Here is a 15973-nt window from a genome sequence, read left to right on the forward strand (position 1 = left end):
AAATTTCATAACTTTCCCGCAAGCGGTTCTATGGGCTGCCATAGACTCCCAGTCGGAAAAATGAAGAATAATAATAATAAGAACGGGAACAGATACAATAGGTGCCTACGCACCTTCGGTGCTTGGCCCCTAATAATAATAATAATAATAAGAACGGGAACGAAAACAATAGGTGCCTCCGCACCTTCGGTGCTTGGCCCCTAATAAGAACGGGAACAGATACAATAGGTGCCTACGCACCTTCGGTGCTTGGCCCCTAAATATAGCTGCAAGCAGCAATTATCGGGGCCAAGCGCAAGCAGATGACAGGATATGCCAACATGGCTGAAGGTGTCAGACCAACTGGAACAGTGAGCAATTAAATACATTTAAAGAGGATTTTAGATGAAATGGCTGAAAAATCATATAAAAAGTCATTTAAAATATGATTTAATGGATTATCACTTTCGACCAATAGGTGGCGCAGTTACAAAAGTGATGTGATGTGGTCAGAGTGAAGTGACAATGACACATACAAAGTTTGGTGTCAATATGTCAAGGCATTGCAGAGATAAAGCCTGAATTGTGCTTTTAGCATCATGCCTCAACTTTGCTGCTACGCTATATGAAAACGGTTTCGTCTATTGACACGAAATCCATAACTTTTATACAGCATAGTCTGGAGATGATACGATTAGATTTTGGTGAAAATCGGACAAACGGTCTAGGAGGAGTTCGAAAAAGTAGGTTTTGACTGAAAATCAAGATGGCGGACAGGAAGCTAGGCCAAATAAGGAAAACTTGGTATCTATGTTCTCGGCTTGACCGAAGGAATCTATTAAGACCAGTTGCATTACAATAGGCCAACTTATTCAAAAGTTATTAGCAGTTTTGTAAATTTTGTTAGAACTTTTGACCACTAGGTGGCACTGTCTCGAAATATTTTGGGTACCTTCAGGGGATGGTGCTGATGGCACATTCTGAATTTAATAATATTACACCAATGCATTTGTTTAGTATAGCATTTTATTTCACAAAACTGTATTGAAGTCAATGGGAATTTCATGTTTTGTTCTATTATAGCGCTACCAAGAGGCTGAGTCCCACCATTTTTTTTACATGTCCTCAGAGTGAGCTCGTACATATGTGTGTCGATTTTGGTGAAGACATCTCAATTCGCTTCGGAGTTATAGACATTTATATGAAAAAACACGTAAAAAATGACTGACACATGACTTTGATTGGAATTTACTACCCCTAAACATCAATATTTTCGCATTTGGGCATTGGCGTACAACTATCGACCTATGTTTCCAAACTTCTGAAGGTGGTTTCGTCTCGATCGGACTAGCGGTTTCAAAGATATAGCCAAATGTTTTTTAAGCGCTAAATCACAACGCTACACAAACCGTAAGGCAAAACCTAGCATGTTTGGTATCGTGGGACTCGGCAACGATTCAGGACTCTAATGAGATGAGTCTCGTGAAAATAAGTCGACCACACCCAAAGTTATAAGCATTTGGAAGCATTTGGGAAAAAAAAATCACCACTAGGTGGCACTGTTTCGAAACTTCTCAGGCTCCTTCAGGGCATCGTGCTGATGATCCATTCCGAGTTTTGTAACGATACGTTCACGCGTTCATAAAATACAGCATTTTAGCACATAATTCAAAATGGCCGACAGCCAAAATGGCTGATCGGGGAAAATTGGATATCAGTCGACTCAGCATGATGCCCTGAATCTAACGAGACCACTTTTATGATTTTTGGACAAACCATTCAGAAGTTATAAGCAAAAATAGCCATTTTTCATATCTCCGGACCAGTAGGTGGCACTGTGCCGAAACGCAGCATGTTGCCTCAGGTCATGCTTGTGATGAGATGTACCAAGTTTGGTCTGAATATGATAAAGTGTTGAGGAGATACTGGCTTGTGTCTGTTTTCGCAAGCGCTACGTAAAATTTGTTTGCGCGGTATTCGAGAACGGTTTGATGAATCAACACGAATTCCATAACTTTTTGTCGGCATGCTCTGAAGATGATCTGATTCAATTTTCGTGGAAATTGGAGCAACGGCCTAGGAGGAGTTTGAAAAAGTAGGTTTTTCGGAAAATTCAAAATGGCGGAAAAATTATTATGACGAAAAATGACGTCATAGGGTGCAATCGAATCGCCCTGAGCTCAGAAATCAGAGGAAAAAAGAATTTTGTTTCTAGCCCGTGTGGTTCAAAAGTTATTAGCATAAACATGAGTGAAACTTTGGACAGTTGGTGGCGCTAGAGGGAATGACTTAGACACACCAAAATTGGTGTATTTAATGTTGGGACTGTCCTCTATCAGAATGTCAAACCATTACAACTTTCCCGCGATCGGTTCTATGGGCTGCCATAGACTCCCAGTCGGAAGAAGGAAGAATAATAATAATAAATATAGCTGCAAGCAGCAATTACCGGGGCCAAGCAGAATAAGACGACAAGACGTGTCAGACCAACTGCAACAATGAGCAATTAAAGCTGCAAGCAGCATTTATCGGGGTTCAAGCAGTTAAGGCCTTTAAGCACACAAGCATCAAAAGACATTAAGTTTTATTTAGCAAGCATTTAACAACTGCCATCATAGATGAAAAAGTCAATTTACAGCCAATACAGGCAGTTTACCATAGGAAATATATGGTTTTAAAGCGTTTTTACAGTTATAGCACCTTTTGCCTAGTCTTCTTATAGTCTTGCCTGATCTCCACCACTTTTATTAGTAGTACTCAAAGTGTGCCCATATATATGTGTCAGATTTGTTGTAAATTTAATTTTGATAAGGAGTTTAGACAATTATATCCAGTGGCGTAACGAGCCAACACTGGGCCCTTAAGTAGGATTATCAAGGCGGGCCCCTTGATGACGCAATTGATGACATTGATGACGCAATGTCCGCGAGTAGGCTACCATGAATAGGGCAGGATATGATCATACACAGCATATAAGAGATGAGATGACTAACAAAATCAGGAGTAGCCTACGCTCACCAAAAACAAAACAAAAAAACAATGGGGACAGCGCACTATAAAACATTGTTAGGCTTAAGTCCAAATACATGAAAAAGATGCTCTCTTACATTATAGCGGGATTTTCCGGGCTTTCCTATGTGCAACTAGCCTGGGTTTCCCCATGCTGCCTTGAGCGCAGCGCGATTTTATTCACGCTGCTAGGCAGCCTGGATACCATGGACCAGATTTCCGCCTCAGCTAGGGAACCAATCACAGAACGGGGAGGGAGCAGCAAGACGATGACGACATAACCGCACGCGCGATCTGCTAGCAGTCGTCGAGATGGATGCTGTGGAGTTGAAGAAAATAATAGCTAGTGGAGATTGTAAAGTTGTCGACAATACGTCATCAAAAATCAAGTCCAGTGTGTGGGAGAAATTTGGAGTTAGGCTTTGCTGCAAACATTTTCGTGTTGGATAGCCGCAAATGTGGAACTTCATCCCTGAGGAAGCACGCAGAAACTGTGGTAACAAAGCAGTTCTATCGAACGGTATTTTTCATATTTAACACTGTTAAGTATGTGTGGTGTGCAGGGCGTGTTTGAGCCCAAAATGGTCAGATGTAGGCTAGACGAAATTGCGTGGCATATAGTGTTGTAGCCGCGTCTGTTCGATTGGTAAAATGTTATAAGGCTACTCAGTTTTGTGGTAACGTTAGCCATGTTCTTCATGTATCGGCCTTTTGACAGCTTCGGCTGAAGTTGTCCTTGTGTTAATTGTCGTGTAATAACTTCTGTATGACCTGGCAATAAACATTTTTGTAAGTGTGTCTATAATGTGATAGTCTAAACTGATTTTATTTCGGGTGCGGGTTGGGTGTCGGTTCTATTTTAAGCGGGTCGGGTGCAAATTTTAATTAGAGCTGCTGTTGGGAAACGGGTCGGGTGCTGTTTTAAGCACTGCGGGTACGGGCGGGTGCGGATTTACAAAATCGGACCCGTGCAGGACTCTGGTGTACACATAAATCTCTGACCCATCGTCGTCTTCTTCATTGAATATCTGTCGCTCTACATACATCATCTGGTATAATTGAAACGATTGGCTATGAGCTACGTACAGGCGCATTTGATAAACATTTGTAGCGTCCAATAAACGGCTCTGGGCATTCGTAAACCATGCCTCAAATACGAGAAAATGAACATGTGGTTCCCAGACCACATCTCAAAGAGAAAGAGGTCTGACGTTAGCCAGGCTAATGTGCAACTGCAAAGTTGTCGATTTGATCAGGATTGTGTGCACAGGCATTCTCAATTGACCCTTCGCAGGGAGTTTGATTGACAGGCGATCTGACTAATCATAATCCGCCATTTTGTCCAACAAAGCAGTCAGGAGAGTTAGTAGATTAACATAGGAGGATTTAAATTTGAAAAACAAAGTGTACTGACGTCTTAGCACTTTAAAACAACATTCCTTTTATGTTCATTCATGTTTATTTTAATGCTATAAATTAACTAGAAGGAAGAGATGATCGGTTCACAAGCAGCTTTAACTGAGCCTCGAGTCTACAGCGATCTGTCAGACACATTAAAGAGTCACAAAACGGTATTTATTGTTTAAATGTCTCTAAAAAATGACTACATTTGAAAGGTGAGACTTGTTTCATATCAAAAGTACTTGTCTGTCAGCGCACAGTCTTTTTTCTGATCCGCAATGTATTTTTCACTGCGTGAGAACTTGGTGTGGTGTGAGAGTGGCGTCGCTTGTCAGACATAGCAACAGTAACTAAAGTGGGCGGGTCTTTGCGACCGGTCATTGACAGTATGGACGGGGATTCGCCAGTCCCAATTCAAAACAAATTTCATCACAATCCATCATTGTTCGTTTCAAACATGTGAGAGCATCAAAATGATCCATGGGTGAAATTGATTGGATTTAATAAAAAAATTTGTCAGTTCCTATCATAATTTTAACATTTTGGCGTTATTGTTTAGCTATTTACCTATGTTTTCAAATTTCCTTTGTTTTTTTGTTGTTGTCTAGATCAGACTAACGGCTTTGAAGATAACCACAATTTTTTAAAGCTCTAAATGACACTTACAAAAACCATAAGGCGAAACCTGGCATGTTTGGTATTGTTGGACTCGGCAAGGATTCTTAGGAGGTCACTCCTGTGAAAAAAACACGGGCTTCCTTGAAACTTCTAAGGCTCCTTCAAGGCTTTGTGCCAATGACGTATACGTATACGAATTTTTTGAAATACACCAATGTTCTCATAGACTATCATGGCACCTTGGACAAAGACACTGTGTGCCTTTTTTCACTGTTATAGCACCACCAAGTGGCCAATTGTCATGATTTTTTTCATGTCAACTCAGATTGAGCTTATGAACATGTGTCCCAAGTTTAGTGAAAATATCTCATTCCGTTCACAAGTTATAACCATTTTACAGCGCCACCAAGTGGCCAATTGTCATGATTTTTTTTCACGTGACCTCAGAATGAGCTCATGAACATGTGTCCCAAGTTTTGCGAAAATATCTCTTTCCGTTCACAAGTTATAACCGTTTTATAGTGCCACCTAGTGGCCAATTGTTGCGATTTTTTTTTCAAGTGATCTCAGATTGAGCTCAGGAAGATGTGTCCCAAGTTTAGCAAAAAAATCTCTTTCTGTTCACAATTTATAACCGTTTTAGTAAAAGTGGCCCTGGTGCCATCAAAGATTTTGGTTCCCCTTATCAACCGTTAATTGAAATTTAGAATTTTTTGGATGATTATTGATTGTCAGACTCCAGAGAATATTCTTGCAGTGGTTTGGTTCCGATCGGGGGAAAAACCAAGGAGAAGTTTGCAAAAATAGGTTTTATAAAAAAATGCAATTTACTTGAAATTGGCGCCTGAAGGGCGAGCAAATCGGAGATAGCCATTTTGTCCGCCTTGAGCCAAGGATTCCAACGATATAAGACACTTGATCCTGGGACAAACGGTCTAAGAGTTATGAGCAATTTTGAACTTTTGGTTGCTGTAGCGCCACCTATGGGCCATTCGGGGTCATACTCTGATAGGTTGTCCCCAAATTGAGGCCTACCATCTGGCCAGGTTTCACGTCTCTAGGCCTTACGGTTTGGCCTGCACGATGCGTTTTACGAATCCTTACAATTACAATAGGGTTTCAGCATTTCATGCTTGAACCCCTAATAAGAATGAAGGCTTTTTGCCAGTTATAGCGCCACCTATGGTCCGATCTCCATGAAACTCTGCATGCTTCCTCACCATGTTCTGACACATATGCTCATCAATTTTGGTGAAGTTCTGAGTTTTCAATTGGGATTTATAGGCTTTTTAGTGTATTTTGCCACGCCCCTTTTCTAAATGACCCTGTTACAGCCACCCAAATGCAAAAGTTCAACTTTTTTTCCGATAATTATTGATCTAGAGAGTCCAGAGAAATGTCCTAGACTGGTTTGGTTCCGATCTGGCGAAAAACCTAGGACTAGTTCGCAAAAGTAGGTTTCGGACAAAATTCGACATAGCAGACAATTCTTCTGGCCTAAATCGAAATTGGAGATAGCCATTTTGTCCGCCTTGAGCCAGGGATCACAGTGGTGTAAGACACTTGAGTCTAGGACAAATGGTCTGGGAGTTATGGGCGATTTAGTACTTTTGCACTAAATCTGTAGCTGTGGCACAACGTAAAATTTGTTTGCGCGGTATTCGAGAACGGTTTGACGAATCAACACGAATTCCATAACTTTTTGTCGGTACAGTGTGGAGATGATACGATTCGATTTTGGTGAAAATCGGACAAACGGTCTAGGAGGAGTTCGAAAAAGTAGGTTCTGATTGAAAATCAAGATGGCGGACAGGAAGTTCGGCCAAATATGGCAAACTTGGTATCTATGTTCTCAGCGTGACCCAGGGAATCTATTAAGACCAGTGGCATTTCAATAGGCAGATGTATTCAAAGGTTATTAGCCTTTTTGGAAATGTTGTTATAACTTTTGACCACAAGGTGGCGCTGTTTTGAAACTTCTCACGCTCCTTCAGGGCACCGTGCTGATGAGCCACACCATGTTTCGTAACAATCCATTCATGCGTTCTTAAAATACAGCATTTTAGCACAAAATTCAAAATGGCCGACAGCCAAAATGGCCGATATGGTAAAATTGGATATCAGTCGACTCAGCATGTTGGCCTGAATCTAACGAGACCAATTTGATGATTTTTGGGCAAACTATTCAGAAGTTATAAGCAAAAATAGCCATTTTTCATATCTCCGGACCAGTAGGTGGCGCTGCGCCGAAACGCAGCATGTAGCCTCAGGTCATGCTTGTGATGACATGTGCCAAGTTTGGTCTGAATCCAATAAAGCGTTGCGGAGATACAGCCTTACGTCTGGTTTCGCAAGCGCTACGTAAAATTTGTTTGTGGGTTTTTTCGAAAATTGCTAAGCGAATCAACTTGAATTCCATAACTTTTTGTCGGCATGGTCTGTAGATGATCTGGTTCAATTTTCGTGAAAATCGGAGCAACGGCCTAGGAGGAGTTCGAAAAAGTAGATTTTTCGAAAAATTCAAAATGGCGGACAAATTTCCATGACGGAAAATGACGTCATAGGGTGCGATCGAATCGTCTTGAGCTAGGGAATCAGAAGAAATGGGAATTTTGTTTCTAGCCCTTGTGGTTCAAAAGTTATTAGCATAAACATGAGTGCAAATTTGGACAGCTGGTGGCGCTAGAGGGAATGAGTTGGAGACTCCAAATTTGCTATGGTGACTGTTCAGTCTGCCCTCTATCAGTGTGCCAAATTTCATAACTTTCCCGCAAGCGGTTCTATGGGCTGCCATAGACTCCCAGAGCGGAAGAAAAAGAAGAATTATTTTTGGTACGCCAACAGATACAATAGGTGCCTACGCACATTCTGTGCTTGGCCCCTAATAATAAGGGAACCTTTTTGCCATTTATAGCGCCACCTATGGTCCGATCTGCATGAAACTCGGCACGCTTGTTCACCATGTCATGACACATATGCTCAGCGATTTTCGTGATGTTCTGAGTTTTCATTTGGGATTTATAGGCTTTTTAGTGTATTTTGCCACGCCCCTTTTCTAAATGACCCTGTTACAGCCACCCAAATGCAAAAGTTCAACTTTTTTTCGACAATTATTGATCTAGAGAGTCCAGAGAATTGTCCTAGACTGGTTTGGTTCCAATCGGGCGAAAAACCAGGGACTAGTTCGCAAAGGTAGGTTTTGGACAAAATTCGACATAGCAAAAAATTTCCCCTGCCTAAATCAAAATCGGAGATAGCCATTTTGTCCGCCTTGAGCCAAGGATTCCAACGATATAAGACACTTGATCCTGGGACAAACGGTCTAAGAGTTATGAGCAATTTTGAACTTTTGGTTGCTGTAGCGCCACCTATGGGCCATTCGGGGTCATACTCTGATAGGTTGTCCCCAAATTGAGGCCTACCATCTGGCCAGGTTTCACGTCTCTAGGCCTTACGGTTTGGCCTGCACGATGCGTTTTACGAATCCTTACAATTACAATAGGGTTTCAGCATTTCATGCTTGAACCCCTAATAAGAATGAAGGCTTTTTGCCAGTTATAGCGCCACCTATGGTCCGATCTCCATGAAACTCTGCATGCTTCCTCACCATGTTCTGACACATATGCTCATCAATTTTGGTGAAGTTCTGAGTTTTCAATTGGGATTTATAGGCTTTTTAGTGTATTTTGCCACGCCCCTTTTCTAAATGACCCTGTTACAGCCACCCAAATGCAAAAGTTCAACTTTTTTTCGACAATTATTGATCTAGAGAGTCCAGAGAATTGTCCTAGACTGGTTTGGTTCCAATCGGGCGAAAAACCAGGGACTAGTTCGCAAAGGTAGGTTTTGAACAAAATTCGACATAGCAAAAAATTTCCCCTGCCTAAATCAAAATCGGAGATAGCCATTTTGTCCGCCTTGAGCCAAGGATTCCAACGATATAAGACACTTGATCCTGGGACAAACGGTCTAAGAGTTATGAGCAATTTTGAACTTTTGGTTGCTGTAGCGCCACCTATGGGCCATTCGGGGTCATACTCTGATAGGTTGTCCCCAAATTGAGGCCTACCATCTGGCCAGGTTTCACGTCTCTAGGCCTTACGGTTTGGCCTGCACGATGCGTTTTACGAATCCTTACAATTACAATAGGGTTTCAGCATTTCATGCTTGAACCCCTAATAAGAATGAAGGCTTTTTGCCAGTTATAGCGCCACCTATGGTCCGATCTCCATGAAACTCTGCATGCTTCCTCACCATGTTCTGACACATATGCTCATCAATTTTGGTGAAGTTCTGAGTTTTCAATTGGGATTTATAGGCTTTTTAGTGTATTTTGCCACGCCCCTTTTCTAAATGACCCTGTTACAGCCACCCAAATGCAAAAGTTCAACTTTTTTTCCGATAATTATTGATCTAGAGAGTCCAGAGAAATGTCCTAGACTGGTTTGGTTCCGATCTGGCGAAAAACCTAGGACTAGTTCGCAAAAGTAGGTTTCGGACAAAATTCGACATAGCAGACAATTCTTCTGGCCTAAATCGAAATTGGAGATAGCCATTTTGTCCGCCTTGAGCCAGGGATCACAGTGGTGTAAGACACTTGAGTCTAGGACAAATGGTCTGGGAGTTATGGGCGATTTAGTACTTTTGCACTAAATCTGTAGCTGTGGCACAACGTAAAATTTGTTTGCGCGGTATTCGAGAACGGTTTGACGAATCAACACGAATTCCATAACTTTTTGTCGGTACAGTGTGGAGATGATACGATTCGATTTTGGTGAAAATCGGACAAACGGTCTAGGAGGAGTTCGAAAAAGTAGGTTCTGATTGAAAATCAAGATGGCGGACAGGAAGTTCGGCCAAATATGGCAAACTTGGTATCTATGTTCTCAGCGTGACCCAGGGAATCTATTAAGACCAGTGGCATTTCAATAGGCAGATGTATTCAAAGGTTATTAGCCTTTTTGGAAATGTTGTTATAACTTTTGACCACAAGGTGGCGCTGTTTTGAAACTTCTCACGCTCCTTCAGGGCACCGTGCTGATGAGCCACACCATGTTTCGTAACAATCCATTCATGCGTTCTTAAAATACAGCATTTTAGCACAAAATTCAAAATGGCCGACAGCCAAAATGGCCGATATGGTAAAATTGGATATCAGTCGACTCAGCATGTTGGCCTGAATCTAACGAGACCAATTTGATGATTTTTGGGCAAACTATTCAGAAGTTATAAGCAAAAATAGCCATTTTTCATATCTCCGGACCAGTAGGTGGCGCTGCGCCGAAACGCAGCATGTAGCCTCAGGTCATGCTTGTGATGACATGTGCCAAGTTTGGTCTGAATCCAATAAAGCGTTGCGGAGATACAGCCTTACGTCTGGTTTCGCAAGCGCTACGTAAAATTTGTTTGTGGGTTTTTTCGAAAATTGCTAAGCGAATCAACTTGAATTCCATAACTTTTTGTCGGCATGGTCTGTAGATGATCTGGTTCAATTTTCGTGAAAATCGGAGCAACGGCCTAGGAGGAGTTCGAAAAAGTAGATTTTTCGAAAAATTCAAAATGGCGGACAAATTTCCATGACGGAAAATGACGTCATAGGGTGCGATCGAATCGTCTTGAGCTAGGGAATCAGAAGAAATGGGAATTTTGTTTCTAGCCCTTGTGGTTCAAAAGTTATTAGCATAAACATGAGTGCAAATTTGGACAGCTGGTGGCGCTAGAGGGAATGAGTTGGAGACTCCAAATTTGCTATGGTGACTGTTCAGTCTGCCCTCTATCAGTGTGCCAAATTTCATAACTTTCCCGCAAGCGGTTCTATGGGCTGCCATAGACTCCCAGAGCGGAAGAAAAAGAAGAATTATTTTTGGTACGCCAACAGATACAATAGGTGCCTACGCACATTCTGTGCTTGGCCCCTAATAATAAGGGAACCTTTTTGCCATTTATAGCGCCACCTATGGTCCGATCTGCATGAAACTCGGCACGCTTGTTCACCATGTCATGACACATATGCTCAGCGATTTTCGTGATGTTCTGAGTTTTCATTTGGGATTTATAGGCTTTTTAGTGTATTTTGCCACGCCCCTTTTCTAAATGACCCTGTTACAGCCACCCAAATGCAAAAGTTCAACTTTTTTTCGACAATTATTGATCTAGAGAGTCCAGAGAATTGTCCTAGACTGGTTTGGTTCCAATCGGGCGAAAAACCAGGGACTAGTTCGCAAAGGTAGGTTTTGGACAAAATTCGACATAGCAAAAAATTTCCCCTGCCTAAATCAAAATCGGAGATAGCCATTTTGTCCGCCTTGAGCCAAGGATTCCAACGATATAAGACACTTGATCCTGGGACAAACGGTCTAAGAGTTATGAGCAATTTTGAACTTTTGGTTGCTGTAGCGCCACCTATGGGCCATTCGGGGTCATACTCTGATAGGTTGTCCCCAAATTGAGGCCTACCATCTGGCCAGGTTTCACGTCTCTAGGCCTTACGGTTTGGCCTGCACGATGCGTTTTACGAATCCTTACAATTACAATAGGGTTTCAGCATTTCATGCTTGAACCCCTAATAAGAATGAAGGCTTTTTGCCAGTTATAGCGCCACCTATGGTCCGATCTCCATGAAACTCTGCATGCTTCCTCACCATGTTCTGACACATATGCTCATCAATTTTGGTGAAGTTCTGAGTTTTCAATTGGGATTTATAGGCTTTTTAGTGTATTTTGCCACGCCCCTTTTCTAAATGACCCTGTTACAGCCACCCAAATGCAAAAGTTCAACTTTTTTTCCGATAATTATTGATCTAGAGAGTCCAGAGAAATGTCCTAGACTGGTTTGGTTCCGATCTGGCGAAAAACCTAGGACTAGTTCGCAAAAGTAGGTTTCGGACAAAATTCGACATAGCAGACAATTCTTCTGGCCTAAATCGAAATTGGAGATAGCCATTTTGTCCGCCTTGAGCCAGGGATCACAGTGGTGTAAGACACTTGAGTCTAGGACAAATGGTCTGGGAGTTATGGGCGATTTAGTACTTTTGCACTAAATCTGTAGCTGTGGCACAACGTAAAATTTGTTTGCGCGGTATTCGAGAACGGTTTGACGAATCAACACGAATTCCATAACTTTTTGTCGGTACAGTGTGGAGATGATACGATTCGATTTTGGTGAAAATCGGACAAACGGTCTAGGAGGAGTTCGAAAAAGTAGGTTCTGATTGAAAATCAAGATGGCGGACAGGAAGTTCGGCCAAATATGGCAAACTTGGTATCTATGTTCTCAGCGTGACCCAGGGAATCTATTAAGACCAGTGGCATTTCAATAGGCAGATGTATTCAAAGGTTATTAGCCTTTTTGGAAATGTTGTTATAACTTTTGACCACAAGGTGGCGCTGTTTTGAAACTTCTCACGCTCCTTCAGGGCACCGTGCTGATGAGCCACACCATGTTTCGTAACAATCCATTCATGCGTTCTTAAAATACAGCATTTTAGCACAAAATTCAAAATGGCCGACAGCCAAAATGGCCGATATGGTAAAATTGGATATCAGTCGACTCAGCATGTTGGCCTGAATCTAACGAGACCAATTTGATGATTTTTGGGCAAACTATTCAGAAGTTATAAGCAAAAATAGCCATTTTTCATATCTCCGGACCAGTAGGTGGCGCTGCGCCGAAACGCAGCATGTAGCCTCAGGTCATGCTTGTGATGACATGTGCCAAGTTTGGTCTGAATCCAATAAAGCGTTGCGGAGATACAGCCTTACGTCTGGTTTCGCAAGCGCTACGTAAAATTTGTTTGTGGGTTTTTTCGAAAATTGCTAAGCGAATCAACTTGAATTCCATAACTTTTTGTCGGCATGGTCTGTAGATGATCTGGTTCAATTTTCGTGAAAATCGGAGCAACGGCCTAGGAGGAGTTCGAAAAAGTAGATTTTTCGAAAAATTCAAAATGGCGGACAAATTTCCATGACGGAAAATGACGTCATAGGGTGCGATCGAATCGTCTTGAGCTAGGGAATCAGAAGAAATGGGAATTTTGTTTCTAGCCCTTGTGGTTCAAAAGTTATTAGCATAAACATGAGTGCAAATTTGGACAGCTGGTGGCGCTAGAGGGAATGAGTTGGAGACTCCAAATTTGCTATGGTGACTGTTCAGTCTGCCCTCTATCAGTGTGCCAAATTTCATAACTTTCCCGCAAGCGGTTCTATGGGCTGCCATAGACTCCCAGAGCGGAAGAAAAAGAAGAATTATTTTTGGTACGCCAACAGATACAATAGGTGCCTACGCACATTCTGTGCTTGGCCCCTAATAATAAGGGAACCTTTTTGCCATTTATAGCGCCACCTATGGTCCGATCTGCATGAAACTCGGCACGCTTGTTCACCATGTCATGACACATATGCTCAGCGATTTTCGTGATGTTCTGAGTTTTCATTTGGGATTTATAGGCTTTTTAGTGTATTTTGCCACGCCCCTTTTCTAAATGACCCTGTTACAGCCACCCAAATGCAAAAGTTCAACTTTTTTTCGACAATTATTGATCTAGAGAGTCCAGAGAATTGTCCTAGACTGGTTTGGTTCCAATCGGGCGAAAAACCAGGGACTAGTTCGCAAAGGTAGGTTTTGGACAAAATTCGACATAGCAAAAAATTTCCCCTGCCTAAATCAAAATCGGAGATAGCCATTTTGTCCGCCTTGAGCCAAGGATTCCAACGATATAAGACACTTGATCCTGGGACAAACGGTCTAAGAGTTATGAGCAATTTTGAACTTTTGGTTGCTGTAGCGCCACCTATGGGCCATTCGGGGTCATACTCTGATAGGTTGTCCCCAAATTGAGGCCTACCATCTGGCCAGGTTTCACGTCTCTAGGCCTTACGGTTTGGCCTGCACGATGCGTTTTACGAATCCTTACAATTACAATAGGGTTTCAGCATTTCATGCTTGAACCCCTAATAAGAATGAAGGCTTTTTGCCAGTTATAGCGCCACCTATGGTCCGATCTCCATGAAACTCTGCATGCTTCCTCACCATGTTCTGACACATATGCTCATCAATTTTGGTGAAGTTCTGAGTTTTCAATTGGGATTTATAGGCTTTTTAGTGTATTTTGCCACGCCCCTTTTCTAAATGACCCTGTTACAGCCACCCAAATGCAAAAGTTCAACTTTTTTTCCGATAATTATTGATCTAGAGAGTCCAGAGAAATGTCCTAGACTGGTTTGGTTCCGATCTGGCGAAAAACCTAGGACTAGTTCGCAAAAGTAGGTTTCGGACAAAATTCGACATAGCAGACAATTCTTCTGGCCTAAATCGAAATTGGAGATAGCCATTTTGTCCGCCTTGAGCCAGGGATCACAGTGGTGTAAGACACTTGAGTCTAGGACAAATGGTCTGGGAGTTATGGGCGATTTAGTACTTTTGCACTAAATCTGTAGCTGTGGCACAACGTAAAATTTGTTTGCGCGGTATTCGAGAACGGTTTGACGAATCAACACGAATTCCATAACTTTTTGTCGGTACAGTGTGGAGATGATACGATTCGATTTTGGTGAAAATCGGACAAACGGTCTAGGAGGAGTTCGAAAAAGTAGGTTCTGATTGAAAATCAAGATGGCGGACAGGAAGTTCGGCCAAATATGGCAAACTTGGTATCTATGTTCTCAGCGTGACCCAGGGAATCTATTAAGACCAGTGGCATTTCAATAGGCAGATGTATTCAAAGGTTATTAGCCTTTTTGGAAATGTTGTTATAACTTTTGACCACAAGGTGGCGCTGTTTTGAAACTTCTCACGCTCCTTCAGGGCACCGTGCTGATGAGCCACACCATGTTTCGTAACAATCCATTCATGCGTTCTTAAAATACAGCATTTTAGCACAAAATTCAAAATGGCCGACAGCCAAAATGGCCGATATGGTAAAATTGGATATCAGTCGACTCAGCATGTTGGCCTGAATCTAACGAGACCAATTTGATGATTTTTGGGCAAACTATTCAGAAGTTATAAGCAAAAATAGCCATTTTTCATATCTCCGGACCAGTAGGTGGCGCTGCGCCGAAACGCAGCATGTAGCCTCAGGTCATGCTTGTGATGACATGTGCCAAGTTTGGTCTGAATCCAATAAAGCGTTGCGGAGATACAGCCTTACGTCTGGTTTCGCAAGCGCTACGTAAAATTTGTTTGTGGGTTTTTTCGAAAATTGCTAAGCGAATCAACTTGAATTCCATAACTTTTTGTCGGCATGGTCTGTAGATGATCTGGTTCAATTTTCGTGAAAATCGGAGCAACGGCCTAGGAGGAGTTCGAAAAAGTAGATTTTTCGAAAAATTCAAAATGGCGGACAAATTTCCATGACGGAAAATGACGTCATAGGGTGCGATCGAATCGTCTTGAGCTAGGGAATCAGAAGAAATGGGAATTTTGTTTCTAGCCCTTGTGGTTCAAAAGTTATTAGCATAAACATGAGTGCAAATTTGGACAGCTGGTGGCGCTAGAGGGAATGAGTTGGAGACTCCAAATTTGCTATGGTGACTGTTCAGTCTGCCCTCTATCAGTGTGCCAAATTTCATAACTTTCCCGCAAGCGGTTCTATGGGCTGCCATAGACTCCCAGAGCGGAAGAAAAAGAAGAATTATTTTTGGTACGCCAACAGATACAATAGGTGCCTACGCACATTCTGTGCTTGGCCCCTAAATATAGCTGCAAGCAGCAATTACCAGGGCTAGGCAGAATAAGACGACAAGACATGCCGACATGTCTGAAAGTGTCAGACCAACTGCAACAATGAGCAATTAAAGACATTTAAAGAGGATTTTAGACGAAATGGCTGAAAAATCATAGAAACAGTAATTAAAAATATGATTTAATGGATTATCACTTTCGACAAATAGGTGGCGCAGTTACAAAACTGATGTGATGTGGTCAGAGTGAGGAGACAATGACACATACAAAGTTTGGTGTCAATAT

This window comes from Rutilus rutilus (genome assembly GCF_951802725.1).
Source record: "Rutilus rutilus genome assembly, chromosome: 5".
Taxonomy (NCBI): domain Eukaryota; kingdom Metazoa; phylum Chordata; class Actinopteri; order Cypriniformes; family Leuciscidae; genus Rutilus; species Rutilus rutilus.